This window comes from Argopecten irradians, chromosome 13, assembly GCF_041381155.1.
Source record: "Argopecten irradians isolate NY chromosome 13, Ai_NY, whole genome shotgun sequence".
NCBI lineage: Eukaryota > Metazoa > Mollusca > Bivalvia > Pectinida > Pectinidae > Argopecten > Argopecten irradians.
In genome coordinates, this window is record NC_091146.1 from 21,389,728 (window position 1) to 21,405,984 (window position 16,257).

The following is a 16,257-nucleotide window of genomic DNA, read 5'->3' on the forward strand; positions in this document are numbered from 1 at the left end:
GACAGTGCATAAATGACATTCATCATTTGAACAATAATTGGTGTTTAATCGCGTATATATATGTCTAATTAACACAAAAAAATAATATAAAATAATTTGTCTTGCCTTTGGTGCATGCGCAATCAGTACTTCATTCTATATAGGATATAGTGCCACGGAATTTTTTCGGGATGCAATTAATTATTTTTCATATTTTAACTTAAAGTAAAATTAGAAGCTCAAACTTTTCAATGGTAGTAATGATGTAAAGTAAGTAACTTTTGTAACTGAAGAAAAATACTAAATCGTCTGCTCCTGTTTTGATAGTGAAAAATACCATTTTTCAGCGGTGTAGCATGTTTAAGTAGATTGATGTCAATGAATTGAAGAACATTAATCATAATGAGTTAGCACTGAAAATTCTTTGCAATATTTGATTAAGCAAATTCAAAAATAAATAGAGATACTAGAGAAATAGTAAATTTAATTAAACATTGGAACTTTACCGAAACACTGTTTCATGGAATTGATATCCATTTAAAACAACGTAACATTGAATAATTAGCTTCTCAAAAATTAGTCTTCATCATATTGTTGTTTCGATACGGTAACTGCCTCTAGCAGATTTGGTAGTTGATTCAGTTGAAACTGTATTAACCGTATAAAGTATGTTATTTCACAGAATTTCTGTTAATAAAATTGGAAGGACAAACAAATCTAAAATATATAGCAATAATTTTCGAAATGGAAATTAAACAATATTTCATGTTTTCGTATTGAAGATCGCATTTTTAATAAAAACGTCATTATAGGGTCGTAAAAGATTAATTTGTTTGTCATTTAAGCTGCAGGGATCTCTCATGCTAGCATCACTCGTAGAGATATTTCTTGGAGCCACAGGAATGATGGGAACACTGCTGAGATTTGTTAGCCCTATTTCCATTGCAGTAACGATAACTCTTGTCGGTATATCGCTTCATCCAATTCCGGCTATGTACAGCAGCTGTTACTGGCCAGTAGCTCTACTGTAAGTAAATAATGAATATATGCGAATACCTGTGTAGTGATCTGTACAGGTAAACTAAATTGTTCAATCATTGAGTGTCAATTTCTCTGGTTCTTAACAAATGATATATGAAAAAGGTTCGATACATTAAAAACTTTGATTCATAAAACTCCGATTTAGACATGGGTATGTTAGTAACGTTATACAGTGAAGAATTTCGGGACCAAGTTTATATTAATACACGAAACGGAAACAGGAAACGATAAAGATTGTTATAATTGTTTTACAGGTACAGCTCTAATTATAACACGAAACGGAAACAGGACAGTAAAACACCATATTGACCTCACCAAAGGTCTTTTATTATGTATTTGTATTTATAGATAAAGAATATCGATAAAGACATGTGATATGATTGTTTTACAGATGTACGGCTCTAATTATGTTGTTTGTCTTCACGGCATTTTCTATTATAACACGGAACGAAAACAGGACATTATAACACCATCTTGACATCACCAAAGGTCTATTATTTATAAATTATGACCAATTCTATATGGTTGAATATCGATAAATATTGATATTTTATGATTTTCTTTACAGATGTGCGGTTCTAATGATGTTGTTTGCATTCTATCTGTCCCATGTCCGAGTCCCCCTTCCCAAACAGACCTGCTGTCGTCGCCAGGAAACCATGGAGATCAGGACTAAAATTCCTATTTTTGATATCATGTCAGTAGGTATCGATAGAAGTTTTATAATGGGCGCAATCAACGCTTAGCGCAAAACTGGCTTTGAACCGGTCAGCGAACAATAAATTGGCTTGTTCGCAAAAATTCAAATGCCTTCACTTTTACAGTATATGATTAAATTTGTCTGAACGATAATTGATCAAAGGCATATTCCAATTCGGTGATAAGGGTTTACAATGGTACTATTACTCTTTTTATTTTACTTATATTACTTTGTGTGGAATAAGAAATAAATCAACTTATATGAAACTGAACTACGACCGTATTCCGTATTGATGTCAATTTCGTCAACTCGGATCAATCATTGATGACAACCAGGAAAATTAAACCCCTACGAAATTTATGGATTTCACGATACTTTCTTGTCCATGTGCCTTTCAATTGCGCAGTTATTAGTTGAATGAAAAATAAAAGCAATAGCCATATCGCCGTCAACTTTATGGACAGACGCCTTTTACTAGGAAAGATGTCTAGGTCTTACATATTATTGTCGGAGGCATTGAGTGCATATTTAAAATATTTTCAAAACTTGTGACGACATAAAATGTCACACTGTACACGTGAAATTTAAGCGAATGTGAAATTGACGCTCTGTAGACGAAAGGTCGCGAAACACGTAATATTTTGTACATGTATTAACTTGAAAATATCCATGTTAACGTTTAAAATGCCTTTTTTCTTGTTGAAAAAGCTCTTTTTATAATGCATATCTATACGCCATTTCCACATTATAAAAGCACATATGATATTTATAATATAATTTTATTAGTAGGGCGTTAGTAACTTAGAGACTATGCGAACTGACGAAATGCGTTCGTCTTTTTTAGTTGTAAGAAATTTAGAAAATCATTGTTTTATTTTAGACATGAAACAAAATACATCATTTAAAGAATTTGAGCAAGGATTAATATTATCGCTTATAAAGTACACTTTCTTTAATGATTCTCTGAAGGAAAGCTTGCAAAGTTATTATTCTTCGGTTCAGCACAGCAGTTACATTTTCAGACAACGAAACCATGCGGAGGTTAACATAGTACAGTATTATAAATTGTTTTTTGTTTTGTTTTTACCTTCGTCATTATTGAATAATTACACCAAACTTAATACGTTCTAAGTATGTGTCACACTGTCATATCTTACAATATCCTTATTCAAACATGCTTTAGGAAGGAAATCAGAAATCAAAGAAAACTGATGGTAAAACTATATTTTGGAGGAAAACCTCAAACAGCGAATCTTAAATTTCGAGTACCTCTTTAAATGATTTGAGAGTTTCAGATTATTGTAATGTGGTAATGGGGGTCTCAACTGGCCGTGATTGTTATTTTTTGAAATTCTTTTCATTTCCAGATTCCACTCAGTGCAGCAGTGTGTTGGGTTCTATGTTTGATACTCACCATGACAGACTTCTTCCCGAATGACCCCAGTGACCCTACATATCGCGCCAGAACAGATGCACGCGGCGACATCATCCGGGAAACACCGTGGTTCTTTCTACCGTATCCAGGTAAAGTCCATCAAACATTTCATGTTAAATCAACCTTATGCGATATGAGGTTTATTCTTAATTATTCTTAAGTTTTCTGTCTCGACCAAACTTGTTATTTAAAGATTAACTTGAATAAATTTGTAAAATTATATGGAGATATAACACAAGATCTGGGTGTACATAAATTGAACAATCTATTCAAAATAATTCTTATAATTCATTCTACAACAGACAATCTCTTCAAAATCCAGTTGGGATTTATTCTATGAAATCGATACGCCGTTGTATAAGCCAATAAGAAGCGACTTTACAAATGGCGGCGTCATATTTACCTTTATAAACGGATCCAATGACAATGCTCGTTACAATAATAATTAAACATATATATCAATATACCTTGATCAGCTTGATTTATCTGTCTATTTTTCTACATCAACTAAAGGACAATTCGGATATCCAAAGATCAATGTCCCGATCTTCTTGGGCTTTTTGTTTGCTTTCATCGCTTCCGCTATAGAATCTGTCGGGGACTACTTTGCTGTGGCGGAATCTTGTAACGCTGAGCCACCACCGAATCACGCAATTAACAGGTAAACATTAAATTATGTGAATACTGAAATAACCCCCCAAGACTGATATTCAATTACAGCTGTAACGCTGTTAAAGAAAGGTGTAATTTGTTGTATTTTTCATTTTTTGTCAAAATTTGAATACTTGTTATATTTTCTGCTTTTATTTTGCAAATGTTGTCACACAAGACAAATAAACAAATGATATTGTTAAATATCTATTTCCGTTAGCTAAAACATCCATATGAAATATTATTGTATTTTAACCGCAATATATGGCAATACACGTTGGAAAGAAATATCCAGTTAGATGCCAATTACTTGTCGTGAACCTCAACCCCTTTATTTAAAAAAAAATAACCTATTAATGTAATCATTTTGTCGTTTTCCCAGAGGAATACTTATCGAGGGACTTCTTAGTTTCATGTCTGGAGCTGTGGGGATAGGCCATGCCACTTCTACGTACAGCGTATCTGCTGCTATACCGGGCATAACAAAGGTTGTCTCTCTTGTCGCATAATTGTAAACAAGACTCACATCATAAAAGTTGTCTACTTGTTGTTATAAATAAGACATCACGTCACAAATTTTAACAAACATTCATATCACAAAGTTTATCTCTCTCTTGTTACATACCAATATATGGCATTAAAAAGGTTGTCTACGTTGCTGCATTGTTATAAACAAATTTATTATCTTCCATTCTTCCTTATATTTTTTAAACAAACCCTCTCATCAGTGAAAGATAATCATTGAAAGGTCTCCTTGTTACATAGCTTGAGATGTTATGAGAAGACCTGATATAAGATAGGTTGCTTCTTTGTTACATAGTTGTATCATCATCTGACAGGTTTTCATATTACATAGCTTATGTTTATATCATGTTATTTCTTTGTTACATAGTTATATATTAACATCTAATCTCATTTATGGTTGTCTCCCATGTTACAAAATTGAAATAATAAAACTTGAATCAAAGAGGTCATTTGCCTTGATCAACATTTAAAAAATACATTATGCATGTTTTCCACTTCACTATATATTCACCTAGCGTTCCATCCATTGCATCCAATGTTACCTGATGATTTTAGTATGTCGTTTTACTCATAAAAATTATCAGATATGCAATGGTTTTGCAATTACATACACAACAATATAATTATACTGTTTCATATAAATTTAAGTCTATTAATATCAAATGTGAGGGGGAAAATAATAATATTCTTAAATGTTTAGACATATTATCGCTGCAATTTGTGGTTTTGTGAACTTTCAAGTTTTGACATTCCTGAAAACATAAAAACTTGTTGACGCGCTTAAGATAGATTAATTGTATATATTTTATTTATTTCTTTTTCTTATAATTCTTTGATATATATTAACACAATAGACAATAATTTGGCATTACTTTAAAAGCATAACTATATATATCAGATTTTAACATGATTTCGTGTTGTCTGAAATTATTCAGAACGAAATTGTCAACTGGATTTGAAATTTGCATTCTTCGAAATATACAATAAAACAATTTACAGTATATGATATATCTTAGTTGTTTTGTGTTTGACAGGTTGGAAGTCGATATGTGCTTGTTTTGGCGGGAATACTTGCCATGTTAATGGGCGTGGTTGGGAAGATGGGAGCAGTTATGTCATCCATACCGGAACCGGTAGTGGGCGGAGTCTCGTTGGTTGGATTTGGAATTATAGTCGGAATCGGTGTATCTGCTCTCCGATCTGTTGATCTGACGTCATCGAGAAACATCTCCATAATTGGAACTTCAGTGTTTGGAGCAATTGTTATCTCAGATTGGTTAAAGAACAACAAGGGGGCCATTGATACAGGTTATTAGTATATCTAACACTGGTATATGGATGTATACCTGTCGTAATATCTGGAGCAAAACACAAGTATTTAAAGCCACATTTTGCATAGTTCATCGAAAATGTTTGTTTAGTACTGTGATCTTAGGATAGGAATTTTACGGCTTGGCTTATGATAATGTAAGATAAGGTTACTATTACTAATTTGTGGCTTCAAAAAACTTACATCAGTATATAATATGATAGTATGTTGCCGTTGAGGTTTGTTTTGGTAGTGGGGCCGCGGTGGCCGAGGTTTGATATCCCGACATATTACCACAAGCGCATCGCCTGTAGGGCAGTTGAAAGGTAATAACCACTGGTCGGTGGTTTTTCTCCTGATACTCAGATTTTCCCCCACTAGCAAACCTGCCATGTCCTTACTACATGACACTGACGGTTAATATGACGTTAAACTAACTAAACTATAAACTTTGTTACGGTAGTACGATTCAGTGGGCTACATAGAACTATATGGAATATTCTTTTATAGGTTCAGAACAATAGAATAACATTGTAGACTTATGATATTGATGTTCTATTCATAGATTCAGAGCAATGAAATAATCTAATCGACTTGAGGGGCCGTGGTTTTCGAGTTTTTTAAGATGTCTCAACATATTACCACAAACCCTCTACCTCTGGGTCCCGCGTTCGAATCCAATGTGGGGCAGTAGCCGGGTACTGGCCGCTTGTCGTTGGTTTTTCTCCGGGGACTCCAGATTTCCTCCACCAACAAACCTGGCTCCTCCTTTCATGACACTGGCTGTTAATAGGACGTTAAACTAATAAAACTTAAACTAAGACAAATAGACATGACATATTAATGTTCTATTTATAGGTTCAGAACAATGGAATAATATTATAGACCTGGTGCTGGGAACTCCGATGATGGTAGGATGTATCATCTCTATCTTCCTGGACAACACCGTACGAGGTAATAGTGCATCATGGCGTCATCACGTTAAAGGCCCACTACCTTTTACAAATAGTCTTATCTTTTAATGGAAATATAAAACGAGATTGATATTTTTATAAAATTGCAAAGTTTTCGTTAATACTACACCTACAATCACTTTCTGAACATCTGAACAATTTGATTAAATACCTCTAATTTTAATTTTTCCAGATGGAAAAACATTTGTTTTGTTTATTGCAATTCGAATATTTATTACATTGGAAGAAAACATTATAGGCACTCTCACACCACAGATACAATTTAGGCTGTTGGTGAGGTGTTCACGAAACAAGTTTAAGACGCTTCATCAAAGTCATTCCACATACATGCAGAGAAGAATGTATAAAAGAAGATCGGAAAAACATTCATTGTTAACATAGATTACACAGAAAATCCTGTACTTGTTTGGTGCCTTATACCATTGATGTGTATTTTCATTTAATTCTTGTCCCGGGAAGCTATTAGGCCTTTAACATGAATAAGATAACGATTTCAATATTTGTTTTATAAGTTTATCGATAAAGGAGGTATGAAGATTTAAATAGTAGTTAATTAAATGTTATGAAAAAATTCTATATGCAAGTCTACTCATTCATCAATCTTTTCAGAACCGTTCTGTTTCAATGTACTGAAAGGTCTGAAAACATAATTCATATTTCCAAACAGGCCTACTGATACAAATGTTATACACTAATTGTAAAATTGTATATGATAACATGTTATGATAAATATATTGTTTGATATGCAATTGGAATATGTGGAACAACTTGGTTACATAAAGGACTAGTAAAGATCCCAGAGCGCATTAAATAAATAACATACATTTAAAAAAATACATATAATAAAATATGATGTGATTTTAAGTATGCAGATTTCATACAGAAACGTCAGAGTACCTATCAATCCGTTCGCTACGGTATTCCAGGGGTTATTATCATCAACAACCAATTACATACCTGTGCAGAAACTTCAAACAGCGTCATCCAACATCAAAGCCGCACTGTGTACATTTATTTAATTTTCTTGGTATACATCATATTACCAAATTAACTGTATCCTCTGTTGCCGCACACATAGCCTTCAGTTGTACGATGACAGAGTCCAGAGGTGAATACAACGACAGTGTTAATAACCCCTGGAATATCGAGGATGCTATCAATTCCTAAGTTATGTATTGTATTGTACAATGCATTTACATATTGCTGTTTATGACGGTGCAGACAGTTGAATTACATATCCTTATCATCATTTCGTTTCACTTTTATAGGATCCTCTGAAACAGTGATAATAAGGATCTTATTTGAATCAGATTGATATAACTCGTTAATTGTAAAAGAAGAATAAAAAACGAATAAAAATAACATATATTTATATTAATTATTTTTTTCATTCTTATATTTCCAGGAACTGATGCGGAGCGCGGACTGACCTCCCAAAGCGAGGAGTTCCCTGTGCATTCCGTAAGCGATATAGTCCGGACAAGTAAGGATCTGGGGCGAATGAACTCTCAGACAGAGGAACTGATCGGCAATGGCCGTCAAGCGTATGAGAGAGACGAGAGTATTGAGATTTATTATCTCCCTTTGATCGGGGATCTACAAAGACGGTTGCCATGTCTACGGTATATTCCATTCCTACAGCCCTACTACCAGACGCATGAAAAGCCACAGTCGAATGATATAGAGAAAGCTTGAATAGAATGATTCCAATTGGAAAACAGTTATGCCTCGTGGTGTCCATGCGATTGTCTTGTTCTGTGTGTGTATATAAGAAAGTTATATGTTCGTACAGGTAGTAATTGATTATGATGTCAATTGTTGGTTAGCCTATTTTGTAGGAAAAAACCGGTAATTTTGGTAACAAAATAAAATAATGATATCACAATCGAAACCTGTACGGAAGGGCAGATAACTCTAATAAGCAAAGCCAAACAAGATAACGTATTGACGAAACATTTTATGGCGAAACGAAATGCTAGGAAATGTTACGTGTTACTCTTTCTGTGATGTCTTTCTACAAAGTATAATCTACTCTTCATCATGTTCATGTAAAGAAATACTATTATATAATAACAGGGTCTCATTCATAAATGTATTTATATGACTGGTTTCTGTGTAGTAGCGCTAATTTCTCACTGATTTTATTTAAAGCTTATCCATAGTTGACAAAGGATATTTTTTCTCTATCAAAATCAGGAGCAGATGAATTAGTATTTTTCTTCAGTTACAAATGCTACTTTCTTATCACCATTACCACCATTGAAAAGTTTGAACTTCTAGTTTTACTTCAAGATACAAATATCAAAAATGTTCAATTGCGTCTCGAAAAAAAACGTTGCTGTGTCCTATATGGAATGCAGTACTAATTGCACAAGCACCATAGGCAAAAAAAATTATTTTATATATTTTTGTGTTAATTAGACATAAAAATATACACGATTAAACACCAACTTTTGTTCAAATAATGAGTATCGATTATGATATATAGTATCGTTTATGATGTACTTTAAACGATATAAACGTAGGAATTTACGTTGAAAATATCATGCGATCTTTATATACGGTGAATTAACTTGCGGTCGCGTTTTTTTTATTTATTTCAAAATGGCGGAAAATCATAGTAGTAAAATTGCAATAAAACGTCGAGGTATGATAGAAAAATACTCTTTCATACGTGGATATACCATCGGGATCATATCGGAATCACAAAATGTTGTAAAACCCTGGGGTAGAATATCCCTATCCTTCATGTCCACATATGAAAGAGTCCTTAATATAATATGATAGATAATTGACGATGCTATGTGTTATTTATTGTATGGCCTTGTTCTTGTAATTGGCGAAGATGATATTTATCTTATCTTACAAAACATATGTAATACTGTAGTATTGTTATCCAAAACCTGACATTCTTTTATATATTATTATATATAATTCTTATTTATTAGTATTGTATACAGAGTAATTTCAGATTTCTTGAAGAACCAATATTCTCTGACACCTTTATAAACACATTAATTTTTTTTCAAAGTAAATTATACTGTCGAAGTAAAATAGCTGAATGAATTTACGACCCACATTCTGGTCCTATTCTTAGTGCATATTGTACTGAATATCTTCTCATTATGTAAATGAAAAGATATTCGGCAAAATTTGCAGCAAAGAATAGGACCAAAATTCAATCAGCAATTTTACTTTGACATAATAATTTACGTTGAGTTCTTATAACTTTATTTCAGTATTTTATAAACGACATCATTTGATCGTTTATAGATGATTGTTTAAGTCAATCTTAATGTTTGTTACAACAAATATGATTGAAATAAACATATTTGGAGTATTTCTTGTTATGGCTATATACCAAGGTTATTACTACATAATACATAAATATATATATATTTTGTTTTATTAGCTGATGGCCAAAAAAAATCATTAAATTGTTACAAACACTATATTTTGTATTCCTTTATGGTTTACTAATTTGATGTATTATATATATGCACAAAAACGATTTAGTTGATTGACGAAACATAATCAAACTATAGACCATTTAGATATTATTCGTATCAAATCGCTCGGGTAAAATACATTTATATCAATTATATCGTTAACTGCAGAGATCTTTAGAAGATGTATACATAGATATACATATATATTTATATCTGTCTCTTATTTGGCTTTGTTAAGTCTTATTGCGTATACATTAGCATAAATGCAGTATGTTTACTCTAGCAACCGTTGTTACTAGCTTTGTAAAAATAAAACCAAAAATGGAGTTTAGATAAAAGGAGCGATTTTTCATTTTGACTGCATATACGGTAATATGAACGTAGCAGGGAACGAATATATTTATTTAAAGTCAAAAAGTAACCTAACGCCTACCGCTTTGATGTCAAAATTAACTTAATATTTTTTACAGTGCTTTGAATCATGAATAACTATCACTCATTATTATTCTAGTTGTTATAAAATAACATGGCCCGTTGACCATTTTTTTTTGTTTAAATAAATATTTTGTATAATCAAACATAATGTTTATGCAATGCAAAAATGCAATGATTTGTAGAAAACACACAGTGTACATGCTTTTGTTAAAATTATATCTTATAAAAGTATAAATAAACGAGGAATTTGATATGAAAACACAAAAGTTTGTTTTAAATATTATTATAAGCAGCTACAGTTTCAGACTTTTGCGAAATTTTCTTCGATGAAGTTTTAAAAATGATTTTAAATCCTTCAAAACCACGTTCTTGTAGTTTCTTGTAGTTGTCATATTTTGTCAAGAACTGTTAACTTAAAGCCTCTCTGCGACTAGCTGCAATGTTGTAGCTCAAAAGACTTTTAGACAGAAAATGTTGTCGTCTTTAGAGCTACAATTGGTGTCTATTACTGCTAATGGAGCAAAGTAATAGTTATACAAACCATTATTTAAACGTTTGCATGCATTTTATCGTACTTGTTTTACATCGCTTACCTACTAGGAAATAAAACTGAACCATATAAAATATCAAATTCTCAGCGAGATATTTTGTTTTACATACACACATATGAAGACCTTTCCGCAGTGAATTTATACAGCAAGTCTACAAAATATGAATTTGACGTTTTGTGAGCGATACGGTAGATATTAAGAATGATAGTTATGTTTATTTTCAACAAAAATAATATTTTAAAATTTGTATACACACAAAATACTTGGAAACCTACAAAAAGTATAGAAAATTGTGCCCGAGTAATTTTCATAGGCACCGCTCCACTAGGACACATAGGGACCAATTCGTACCCGGCCGAAAGGTATAGTAGGCCGGGTACGTATATTCGTTCTACTCTGCGACGTGATGCACAATGGATATATTCTATTTTAAGAACATATACAACTGAAGATAGGAATCGAAGCAAGTGTCCAAACCGGTTTCTGTACTCGATGCTCCCTACCTGAAAGTTTGATAGGTCGAGACAAAAAGAGCCAATTACATGATAATTTATACACAATACTAATACATTTGTATATGTATGCTTCTCACAATCATTTGTCATTTGTCCCTTAATTTATTGTCATACGCGCACTTGTTTCACAGATGGTGCGTTATGTTATTATTTTATAACTGTTCTTTACCAATAAAACTGACACCGTCAGTGTTCAGTCGGTTACCAAGGGTCTCTTACTTCCCATTATTTATGACACGAGGTGTATATATTTATATATGTATATATCCCTCAGCATGAATATTTCAACATTGCAGCTGTGCAATAGGAAAACTCTTAGCTCTATGTTCCTTTTACATTAATAAAAAAATTGACTAAAAAATTTGTTTCATATTTTCATTTTGTTCCGATTTCATCGAATTTATTGTTAGATTTTGGATATTTCAAACAAGGATATAGGCAGATATATATAGATATAATGACGTCATAGAAATAGGTAATCAGAGTCAACTTAATGATTGACGGCTACCCATCACTGTCAAACTTTTCACGGCTCTTGTTGACCAGGGATTGTATAGGGTCATAATGTTACTAAGTACTTAATATGGTTCATGGGTTCCTCTGTAGGTAACTGTGTCATGCCGACAATTAACAATCTTCTGGCTTTCCACAGGAATTCATCAAGGGTGCATACTTTGGCCATGCGTATTACCGACTTTCACCACCAAAATCGTAATAAAATACAAGTTACTTCTTCAACCTCTTTCTCTATGAACATGGATGAGAATAAGGATCTGAAGTAAAATCCGATTATTCACCACTAACACTTAATGTAGACTTCGTATTTTGGTCTCTGTTCGTCATATGATTTACGCACGAACACATAATGTTAGTTTTTATTTTCGTCCACTTGAAGTCAACATGGCGTCCTGTTATTACCGTTCATTACGGCACCTTTTATAGAAAAAACTTACAACAATGATAATGATAATAACATATTCTGTAGTTGTAACCTGGATAAAAATGCACGTGACTATACATTTACTTTGTGTAGGTCGTATACCCTTTTATTGGCATAATGATTTTATTTGATTACAGAGAGAATTTTTAATCATCAAGTCACCCATCTGTCCATATTTAGTCGTGTCTGTCATTCTATCTTATTATAAAATGATAAGGGTTCTATTGTATTATAAAATTATAAGGGCGCAGCCCTTCTTGCTCGTAGGGCACGAAATTCGAAGCACTTCTAAGGTAACACATACATGAAAATATAAGAAAAAACACAATATTCAAAATTCAATCCTACACAATGACAGCTTCAGTTTGTAGTTGCCTTTTTTACCCACTGTAAAAAATCCCATCAGCGTGAATCCGATGCTTTCAAGTCAGCTCAATGTATAATCGAGCGGTTCAAACGCTTTTATGATCCGACGAATATTGCTCTTTATTTGCAAGCGTTCAAGTGATAGACCACCTTCCAATATAATCAGCTGACCTAAAACGGAATATCTGTTACGAAAATAAACATTTCTTCTCTCTTTTATGTGGATTTCCTTCTCAAAAGGGGGTTTTGGGCCAAGGATAGAGTGAGATATATGCATAAAAATAAGCAGAAAATTCGGCTCCGTTATTTTCATAAATTGAACTTTTTACCATTGCATAATTAATGGTTACTGAAACATCTGGCTGCGCCCTTTAAGACCTTGCCTTCAGTCATATTATAATAGAATGTCAGACACGATAAACTAATGTATTTCATCTTTGCATATTACAGAGTTAGCTGCCTTCCGGGTAGGTATTTATAGTGACGTCATTATTTTGTGACCGCAATTCACGTCATTTTCTTAAAAATCAATACTTACCCACAAGGGCAGAGGCTTTCTTTCGAGGCTTCAAAATTTCGCAATTTTTATTTCGAAACAAGTTTGCGAAGATAAATATTCACGAATTTACCAATTTAATGGACATTCACATTTTCAATATAAGTGATGTATAAATATTAAAGCGCGAAGGTAAAGTTTTGCGTATTTACTTGGGTCGCGAAATCCGCGAAATTAAATAGCAACCGAAAGAAAAGTGTTAAAGTCATTAATACAATTACAGTTTGTTGATATAATAATTATGCGAGTGGTTATGTCAACATTTACCTTTTAGATGACAACAATGCATGTGCTATTCTCTTACATAAATCGTTTTGGGCATATTTTCAATTTCAACAAATTTGATTTCATACAAAATATGATAAGGGATCAAACAACAGGCTAAGCCGATACCGATTCTCTCCCAGAAAACACGATACATTTAATATTGTATACATGTAATTTACAAAATATACTCTATTTTAAATATAAATTTATAGTATCTGAACAACTTATAAGATGATTTAGATAATCAAAGTTTGTAAATTAGATTGATGCTTATTCGATGTTTTTTTAATTGAAAATTGTGTATGTGAAAATGACCCCTTCCACTCATGGGATACAGAACAAAAAAGTCCATTCGCAAATAGCGATCACAGGTCATCATCCCATGAGTTTCAGGAGTCAAACACATATATATTCGATGTATTAAAAATTTGTGATTATTATGCCAAATAATTCAATTTAAATATGTATATTTTTGCAGAAGTTGTACAATAGATACATTAATTTGTTTTCGCACATACCGATTTTTAAACTTGCCTTTTTATCACTTTGTAGCTAAATTATTTCATTCAACAAATGTATCTTATAGGGAGAATTAAATACAAAGACACTTTACAGATAAAGTTCGGCTGTAAACGATGATGAGTTGACGTCACAATTTCCACATAATGTGTCGACCTGACCATGAGGTCATGTCTAGACCACCTTTATAAACTAGTATGATGTCTGTTTCGTCGACACAGCTGTATTTATATATAGAACACGTGGTTATGCAGTCTTTCATCACTATTGACACCTTCTGTGACTCCCACCTTGTAGATTTATCATCCTATAATGTCTAAACTGATTCCATCTTTCAACAAAGTTGTCAGAATTCTATGTTAGATTACCATAACCTTGTTTTGTGCGGTGAATTCTCGGGGAAAATGCATTCACAAGAACGGTCTCTGTCGAAGGCGTCTCAGTGCATATAGCAATGAGAGGTCCTATAAGGTTATGATTATTTTGATCTGATTGATTTTAGGTCGTGATCTATTGAACAGAATAAGAGATATTAGATGTTCCACATGTTAATGTATGCTTTTCAGGTGTCATTGCTTAATGAGAAATATCAGAAAATAGGGTAATGCATGATTTCTTCGTTTTTTACCATTTTAAAAACATATAAAAGTTATTAGATAGATAACTTCATCCATGAAATAGGTAACGAAAAGAAAAAAAAAACCTATAATATTTAAAAATATCACCGCTTGAAACATATTACAACAGCTATTTATTACCAATAACTCTAAAAACAAGACTATTATGTGATCAAAATATTTTTTTTATTTTTACATGTGATTAAGTTGTGTGATATGGTCGGTTACTAAACTGGTAGTAATACAATAGTTTTTAGTCCCACACGGCTTTACTTCGCATACCGAATATATGAGGACCGCGGTGGCTTAGTGTTTAAAATGTCTGGATAAATTACTACAAGCCCTCCACCTCTGCAAAAGGTCGAAATATTCGTGAATCTTAGCGCTTATGCATTTTGCTCTCAGCGTATATAATACAACCATTTTGTTAATATTTAAGGGATCAAATTTTGGCGATCATACCAATGTGATATTGCTATCGCGAAATCACACACATATATCCGCCGGACCTAATCGAGAAAAAAATGTGTTAAGAAATTTGAAGAATTACTTTGAATTTTTTTTTATTGGAAATTAAGAATTTATACACTGTTTCATGATATTTTATAACTTATAACATTGATATTTTAAATTGGTCAATCATTTTGCTGAATCCTAAAAAGCCTAACACATCATTTGGACAAAACAATTAAAGTTAATAATTTCGATGAAATATTATAAAAAAAACATACTTTATGTCAATTTGATAAAATCTTTCAAAACCAATTGATGCATCTCATGAAACCTTTAAGATCTTCTTACGCCTTTTGAATATTTTTTCCCCAAAGTTTTGAAGATTTTCATTTTAAATACTATACTACCTTGAAGTAAGGTGGAAGAAATGTCCTATTAAGAATCTGCTTTGGTGAGGTTTCAGTCTCGTTGAAGTCTCGTTTCTACGTTAATCAAAGAGTTTTTGTGATTTTCAAAAACCAATTATAACAATTTGTAACAAGTTACCATATGGAAAGTATGTCCAAAAAAATTTCTATTGCTTGTAGAATTTTTTATACATAAATTTTAAGGTATTACTAATTTGGCGGCCATTGTGAAAATGCGCATTTCTTACACGTAGAGGGGTGAAGTCTCACACTTTTTTACTTCAATATTTTTAATTAACTCGCTATTACTATATCAAATGCTGTAAATCTTTTTCAAGTTCACTGAGATGAAAATGATAAGCATTTTAGCTTAGAATCATATCCTATTGGTCTTAATTTTTTACAATTTAGTGAAGATAACGGATTTGAATTTTTAGGAAAAAAGCTGAAAAATAACAAAATTTGTATCGGGACAAAAATCAGGCACACTAACCACCTACTTTAACTCACCTGCCCGACGGGCAAGTGAGCTTATGCCGTGGGGCGGCGTCCGTCTTCCGTCCGGCGT

At 32.6% G+C, this 16,257-nt stretch overlaps 1 protein-coding gene and 1 pseudogene across 1 annotated transcript in view; one reads left to right on the forward strand and one right to left on the reverse strand.

Moving 5' to 3' along the window:
* Positions 1-16,257, reverse strand: part of LOC138305885 (mucin-2-like) — a 403,923-nt gene that overhangs the window by 71,169 nt on the left and 316,497 nt on the right. The window lies entirely within an intron of this gene.
* Positions 831-5,713, forward strand: LOC138306761 (solute carrier family 23 member 2-like; annotated as a pseudogene).